At 43.5% G+C, this 8,570-nt stretch overlaps 1 pseudogene; it reads left to right on the forward strand.

Moving 5' to 3' along the window:
• Positions 1–738: 738 nt before the first annotated feature.
• LOC112309339 (ras-related C3 botulinum toxin substrate 2 pseudogene) lies at positions 739–1,315 on the forward strand (annotated as a pseudogene).
• Positions 1,316–8,570: the final 7,255 nt, after the last annotated feature.

Consider the following 8,570-nt stretch of genomic DNA (forward strand, 5'->3'; position numbering starts at 1 on the left):
TTTATTTGCTCCGTAAGCAGTTGAATTGGGTTTTCTATTTGCAATAGCAAAAGTCCTCACTAGCGGGTCTGAAGGTTTCAAGGCTCTCACAGGTAAATGCAGCTCAGCAGCCTGTGGGTGGAGCAGAAAGCCTGGAGAGAGGGCAGCAGTCAGCTGGACCCAGGCTTCGGATTGGCTGCACAGATGCCCAGAGATTTTAGAAAATCTGATTTGTTGTATATTGTCCCAAAAGGAGCATGAAGACCAGAGGGACATAACTTCAGAGACCCTCATCGGAGTTCAGTAGAACTTTCAGAAAGGCAAGACCACCAGCGTTGGGGTGGACTGCCTTGGGAGAAAGTGAGAGGCCTGTCCCCAAAGATACACAAGTGGCAGCTGGCAGCCACTGGCCCCAAGTTTCCGGAGGAGATTCCGGAGCTGGGCGGGACTGGGATTATGGGCAGATGCTGCCGTATGCGGTGCGGGTGCTGCTGGCAGTAATGCAGGGGTGGCTTATTGGGTCCTGGGGTTCCCCTGGGGCCCTGGGCAGGAGCATGAGGGATCAGGATGCAGCACCTAAAGATTCACACCTTCAGACCCAGGGGACCTCCGGCACAGAGAAGACGATCAGCCAAACTCTGCCGACACTTCCGCTTTCTCCTGCCTCCTGGCTGCTGCCGGGCCCTCACCAGGCTCTCCACACCCCTGGTGCCAAAGAAGCGCTCCGAGAGCACCTCTACCATCTCCGGGGTGCTGGACACGATGCAGGCCATCAAATGCGTGGTGGTGGGAGATGAAGCCGTGGGCGAGACCTGCTTCTCATCAGCTACACGACCAACGCCTTCCCAGGAGAGTACATCCCCACTGTGTTTGACAACTACTCAGCAAACGTGATGGTGGACAGCAAGCCCATGAACCTGGGCCGTGGGACACTGCTGGGCAGGAGGACCATGACCGCCTCTGGCCGCTCTCCTATCCGCAGACCGACGTCTTCCTCATCTGCTTCTCCCTCGCCAGTCCAGCTTCCTATGAGAATCCCCGCGCCAAGTGGTTTCCCGAGGTGCGGCACCACTGCCCCAGCATGCCCATCGTCCTGGTGGGCACCAAGCTGGACCTGCGGGACAACAAGGACACCATCGAATGGCTGACGAAGAAACTGGCGCCTATTACCTACCCACAGGGCTTGGCACTGACCAAAGAGACAGATTCAGTGAAATACTTGGAGCGCTCGGTCCTCACCCAGCAAGGCCTGAAGACCGTCTTTGACGAGGCAATCCGGGCAGTCCTGTGTCCCCAGCCCACGCAGCTGCAGAAGCATCCCTGCAGCATCCTCTAGGGGTTGTCCGAGTCCTCCCAGCCAGATGGCTTGGACCCACCAGGGACCCCACCTAAAGCCCAAGGGCACCCTGGCTGACCTTGCTGTCCCCTTCCTGTGGCACTTCTTAGCACAGTATTTTTAATGAACTTAGTTAATCTCTTTTTTGAAAAACTGCTTTCCATTTTTAGACTGACTTTTCCCTAATAAAGTCTGGTTTCTTGTCTTTATACACCACCTTTCCATCCAGCAAGCTCCATCAGTTTTGAGATTAGTTCAACATTTATGAAGTGCTCCCAGTTTGTACAAGAACTCACAATATACTCCCTGCCTCAAGGAGAACGTACTCTTAATAAACAAAAACTGGGAAAGTCAAACTTCCTCTGTACATAGCACTTTAAGGGACCAAGTTTTAAGTATCCAAAGGAAGAAAAGGGTGTGTGGTGTGGATTATGTTTTTATCATATTTTGTGCATGTTGTGGGGGAGTGATTTTTATAACAAAGTTTAACCCAAAGGAGCACTATGGAGCATTAAAGCCTATGGACTCAAATCACCATTTGTGAGATCCCAAGAGACATTTTCCAGGATTCGAAAAGTATTGCATTTATATAGCACTTAACTGTACTACTAACTTCTTCACATATGAGAGCTCGTGTAAGACTCAAATGACTTCTCGGATGCAGAAACATCATAGAGAGGTTGAGTGAACTGTCCAGGGTCACACAGCCAATGACCCTGTACGGAGTCGTGGTCAAGCATCCTGTCTGCAAAGGCTGGCTCTTAACCCTGCCCCGCACTGTGTCATTGCTGTGACATAGACGGTTCGTCATGACAGCTCCGTCCTTGTTGTTGTCTGCTAAACTTTCAAGTCCACCTGAAAGTTGAGGGACTATCTCTCAAAATGCTGATTATATCCCATCGCATCTTCTACCAGAAATTACTATGTAGCAACATTGTTCACCTTAGTTTCACCCTATTTTCCTTTGCATCAGTACTATTGTGGCCAGAGGAAGAGGATTCTTCCACAATATTGCAGGAAAAGCATTTCAGGGACACACGCGTGGATCTGAGGTATAGTGGCAAGACTTACTGGAATGAAAACAAAGGACTGCCCCCAGGTATGCCGCGCTTAAAGTCTCATCCAAACCGGGTGGCTCAGCTCAATTTCACTGCAAAAGAAATGTAGCCTCTGGGCCTGCAGGCCCACACTTGTCCCCACCAAGCCTAGGAGAAAGGCCAGGCCCCACAGCCGCTGTGCCATCAGCCTGGCATCCAAGGCTCCAGTAGTCCAGCGCAGTCTCTGTTCATGTCCAGCCCCCAACCAGCGCTATGCTTTGACCAGCCCTGCTGCTAAAAGGAGAGAGAGCGCACCAGACCCAGGCCTTTGTAAAGCTCTGATTCTGTTTCCGTTGGCTTGAGAGACAGCAGACATCCTTTTTCAAATTATCCAATCCCTTTCCTGATCTTCCAGGGTTTCATGCTCTTGTCCTATTCAGTTGTTTTCCCATGTTTTCCCTGGCTAGAAGCTTCCCCTTTAAGGTCACCATTGTGGCTCCTACTGTGCAGGCTTCATAGTAGGACTTTTCCCTGCACCATCTTGGCTTCTACTTCACATGCCTCAGAAGAGAAATTTCCCCCTCACTGTTTACCCACCACCCCTTCCTCCCTTATTCAGGCTAATGAGCCAGCTGTTCCCCCAGGAAATTGGACAGTCTTTCCTGTCTATTGGGGGATTAACATCGCTTTGGCCCCTCTGGCAAAGGGTGTGGCTGTCTAGGAAGCTGGTTAAGCTTGATTAAGTCGGGAAGCTGTGGCAGGCAGGTATACCTGGGGACAGTCCTTTGTAGCTGTAGCTTCCCGAGTTAACCAAGGTTAGCCAGCTTCCTCCCTTCTCTGTTCTTAATAACTAACTAGCTGCCTACACTAACATTAACTAACTCTAAAATAGCCGAAAAACAAGACACAGTAGTACAAAGATTCGGCCTGGATGGTCCATCAAGTATCTACAACTTTCTACTAGCACTTTCTTTGCAGCTTTTTACTGAACACAGGCCAAATCTTACCCTTGTTCATGGCTTTCTATGGAAAATTCATTTGCATATATGAAGAGAAAATGTGGCTTTTAATGATCTTAATGGAAACTAGAAATATATCATTTTCCTGATAAGTTGTCATTTTGGATTTTCATCTTTCTGGCACCAGAATATAGGCATGTAAATCTATGAACTGCTGCCTGTCATTAAAGAAACCAATGTGACACTCCTAGGCTTTGTACTACATGCTGGCTGGAGTTCATTTTTCCCCTCTGGTTTTTTGTTCTTAAAAGCTAATTTCCAATGTCAGTCCATAATGATTCATGTAACTCTCAACACAAAAGTACATTTTTTATAGATTACACTCCCTGGTTGATCCAGGGATTCTTTCCAAACAAGTCTCTGAACTACCTTTCGAAATCTTTAGCAATATTCCCAGAACCTTCTGACATTATGCTTAATTAAGGTTTACATGTTAATATTGAACAATAAAATGAGGATGGCATAATAACACAAAAAAGATAGAAGCAAAGTAATTAGCAATGATGATACTTGTTCATTGAATTGTATCATTGCACATACGTGTCCTTGCCGATTTATAATCTTTTCAAGTTATTAATTATAGCTTCTGAAGCAGTATCTTTAAAATACCTCAGAAACTGTCTCCTAAACATCCCTAGATTTAATGAAAAGCTTGTGATTATTGCCTTAAATAGCAGCGGAGATGCCTCCCAACCTTAGGGAAATCAGTTAGTCTCTAATTTCTCATGTATGAACAAGCAACTATTATTTCTCACATTTTTCCTAAAGTTCATCACCAATAACATAACTTTGCTTTATTTACATATTCCTTACAACTCAGATGGAATTTTTCCTTGTCTCCAAATTGCTTTCTTTCTTTTTCTTTTTTTGAAGAAAACAATACTAATATCTTTTATGGTTGAAAACTATTTTTTTTTTAAAAAACCTAACAGATATATTAAAAATAGGAAAGTTGTTTTAAAATGTGCTGGCAAGTTAGGGGGAAAATCCAAGGTATGTGAGAGACATAAAAATTACTTTACACATGTCCTTCAAAAAAGTTTAATACATAGTCAGGTCACATTACTGCACATCAAATTCTCTAGGTCTCTGGCTGCCAGTAGCAATTATCTGTAAAAGAACATGTTTTCCCTGGTGACTTGCTATCAGGAATTTTCAAGTATACCTAAGCACAGCCTTGAGCAAAACTCCTACGGGGCATATTTGGAATACAGGATTTCATTTGGATGCAATATCAAGGTTCCAGTGCAATATGTCTCTCTATATATTTTTACATCTGTTTTAACATATTGATGTGTTTATCTGTTGGCTTTAATTACATGATATAAGTATATATGAATGTAAATAGGACTCCTGAGTTTCCACTCAACTTTTGTGACGAGGTATACAAATAAATGTATTTCCCTTGATGCCTGCATGATTTTATATTGTAATGATGTCTCCTGAATTTTTATGATTACTTTGCTAAAAAGATGTTGAATATTTGTAGATTGCTGAGGCATCAGCCCTCACTCTGTCTGACCAGGTCACATTTCATTCGTTTCCAACGTTCAGTGGAGTCTCAGCTAATAAAGTCTTTTGTGTCCAACCCGAACTTGTTCCAATTAATGATCATGTTACCTTTTAGAGGCAGTTAAAGTATGAGCACAATGTTTTTCAATAATAAGTTGGTGTGGCATTTTGCAGAGCCACTGAGAACTGGAAAAATAAATGTTTCCAATTGGTAATCATTAAGGATTCATAAAGCAAGTTCAAACACTGAAAGGTTTGCATGTAACACTGCAGTCCAGGAGTTTCAGGCGTTCATCGTGCATGCTAAGCTCGGATCAGGGTGCTCCCATGATGAGACAGTGGTTCCCAGAAATGTGTTTTTTTAGTATATGAAAGTTGAATGTTTGGGGGCCTTGTGGGTTAGGATTTAGAAAGGAATAAAAGGTATCATTAGGGTGGGGACAACTGAAGAGGCAGACAAAAAAAAAAAGAAATAAAAGGCTTAGTCTAAAAATTAATGATCAGCCTACCTCTTAGCAAGCTTTTGAGTAGTGAGGGGCAAGCCCTCCTCTATATTTGAGGAATTGAGCTAGCCAGAATGAAATCACTCACTTTTATGTCTGTATTCCCAATGGGAATACGAGCCCTTCCCTTGGAGTCCCCAGCTCATTCAAGGTGGGCTAAAGAGACGCAGTCCCACAGGGGCAGTGTTGTGCTGTCTGTCGGATTACTAAGGCACTCCTCTTGGAAATGGGACACTGGTGGGTCCCTGATGGTGGTGAGTGTGGATTTGCTCAGTGGGCAGGCAGGGTAGAGAGTGTTGCTCTCATATTTGGAGTTGTGCCACATATCCACCTAACTTAGGTGTTGGGAAACTTTAAAAGGACCTAACTGATCAACTCTTCACCATGGGGACTTTCTCAGAAGATTTACAAAGGGTGAGAATCTGGCAGACATATTTATAGGTAACCTGGGATTGATCAAGAAATAGCATCTGGGGGGTTCAGGTGATTTTTTCTCCAAGAAAAAATGTTTAGAGGCCAAATGTTTTCTGCAAGCCCACATTAGTTAGGGAAAGCTGGAGAACATTTGTTTTTACCCTAATACATTAGGCTTAATGTTTGCTAGGGCCATGTGAACCATTCAGAATTTTTATAGAGCCATATGCACTTTTATTACTGCGAAAGACAACACTGTTGCAGCCATGATAAATAAAATTATTCTCAGGTCTTTGCAGCTTGGGCAATCCAGTGGCTCTGCATTTTCAGTTCTGTGGCCACAAAATGTAAATGAAGTTGAAGCAGCAGAAATTTTCGTCTTTTCTACTTGTAGCAATTCTTGCGGAATCATGAATGCCTTTCTTTCTCCTTCCTGGATCTCTCCAAATAGATCCCATTTATCTGATTGGATTTCTGTCCCATCTTTCTACATATTACAGCTAATTAGTACCCCCTGATGAGAAACAGTTCACTGATGGAAAAAGCAGTTAGATAAGATCTGCATTAACAAATGTAGTTCATTTAATATCATTTGTGCTGCTGCATTATTAATAATACATAATTACCCTGCACAGGCTGGAAGGGAAGAATAAAACTGTTCTTTAATTTCTTGGCCTTTGCAGAGAAACAGTATATTAGAGAGGATAAAACAGTATTGGACTATTGGTTACCATCCATCATAGAGTTTTCAGTGTCACACAATTTTATTAACTGTGGGTCAAACTAGAATTTCTGTATTTCAGCACAATCACAAGCTACCCAGATACAATGATTGGGTGGAATTTTGAACACCCAACTTCTTGTTTGAGAATGTTAAATTCGGATGCCCAACAAACGGCTGTCAGAAAGCGAGATTTTTCAGCCTGTTACTGGGAGTATTTTACTGCGGTCGATAATGAGCACCATGGTGATCAACAACTAATCCTCACAAAATGTGATTTACCGCAGTGGAGGAACCTAACTTTGTTCTCCGTGTCCTCTGGAATCAGAGTGCGCTGATTAGATAGGGATTCTGGTTAAGCCTGTGTTAAAATAATAAAACTAGCAGCGGTGATCATCGCAGAGGAAGCATGGCCAGCATTGAATGAATGCCTACTTCATGCCAAGTTTTATACTGAACCTTTTACATGGGTTCATTCTCATAACAGCCTTGTGCTGGAGTCACTATTTTTATGGTAGAGGTCATCCACATCTGGCAAGACCTCACACACCATCTTGAAGGAAAAGTTTCCAGAAAAAGAGGCCACACTCCTTCCTTTTTTTTCTGTTGTGTCCTACTTTGTGAAATACGGTTTGCCAGACAGGGCAGTGTAAATGCGTGTGGAGCCGCTGTGAGTGTGATTCTTTGCACAGGTGTGGCAAGCCAGGGATGCTGGCCTGGATGCCAGCCTAGCTGCTGGCTCAGCAACCACAGATCCTCTTTTCCCAGGCTTGGTACCCAAAGGAAGGAGTCAGGAACGTGTAGACACAAGGCTGAACATCTGAGGCATGTTTATTTTCTGCAATGAAAGCTGCCTGTAAACCATTCTATTTCATTCAACAGCCCACTCATTTATTCATTAAATATTTCCTGAGCTCCTACTACACCAGACATTTGAAAGGGGAAAAATTCCTCAAAATAGGAATTTGACATCTTTAAGGTAGAATAAGGATACTTTTGTTGTTGCCAGAAAGTTCACATGCTTATTGTGAAAACAGACATAAAAATAAATGGCTAGAATTCAATGTGTTCCAGGAACAACGTGGGCACTGAGGAAGGAATGCTCGGCTTGACTCAAGTGAGTCTGAGAAAGTTTGACAAACAGACAATGAGCTGATTCTTGCAGGGTGAATGCAGTTTACCAGGTAGGCTGGAAGGAACTTGTTCTCTCTTTTAGTAGTGCTATTCTTATCAGTTTAAAAAACCAGCTACAAATACTATGCCATGTAATAGTTGAGCACATGAAAATTCTGTTGCTTAGTGGAATAAGGCATTTTTCTTCTGAGGATCATGGCTATCTATGAACATTTCAATATCCCTTTGAAATGCTTCGAAACCAGAAGCATGCAGGAATTATTGGTGCACATGCCAATAACACTGACAAAGAGAGAAGAGGATAGGCATGCTGTGGTTTGGCAGCAGGATTTATAGCATAACCAGTAAAATATTGGTATAGGATCTTTACACACAGTGAATTTTTTCCCACCAGATCCACAGATGTGTCACATTTTTGAAATACAAATTATTGTGTTTTTCCTTTCCAAAGATTTTATTGTCTACAAGATACAAGACAGAATGAAAGTCCTCCGAAAGCTGAGATAACATCTGTACTATTATAGCAATTAGTTCAGGACTTAGCGCATCAAAGTCATTTCATCCATCTGTAATTCCCAGCTAAAACGTGGGCCCTCGGCTCTCCACTTCAGACCACAGTCATGGCTACAATCTCTCTCGAGCACTGTCAAGAGACAGTCATAGTTTGGTGAAGACTGACTCAAGCAGTCACCAAAACTTGTTCCTCCTGGGTAGTCAGCGGGATGACAGTCTCAGTATTCCCTGAAGTTGCACAGGTCATGTGACTAAAATGTAGCTAAAGAGATGGGAGCAGCACAATGTACTTCACTGCAAGGCCCAGCCCATAAAACCTCCACGGGGCCTTCTCCATTCACTTTCCTTGTCTTCCACCTAGAAGTAAAGCAGAGGCTCCATACGAAGGAGCCTGGGTCTTTG

The sequence above is a fragment of the Desmodus rotundus genome, chromosome 3 (genome assembly GCF_022682495.2).
Source record: "Desmodus rotundus isolate HL8 chromosome 3, HLdesRot8A.1, whole genome shotgun sequence".
Taxonomy (NCBI): Eukaryota; Metazoa; Chordata; class Mammalia; order Chiroptera; family Phyllostomidae; genus Desmodus; species Desmodus rotundus.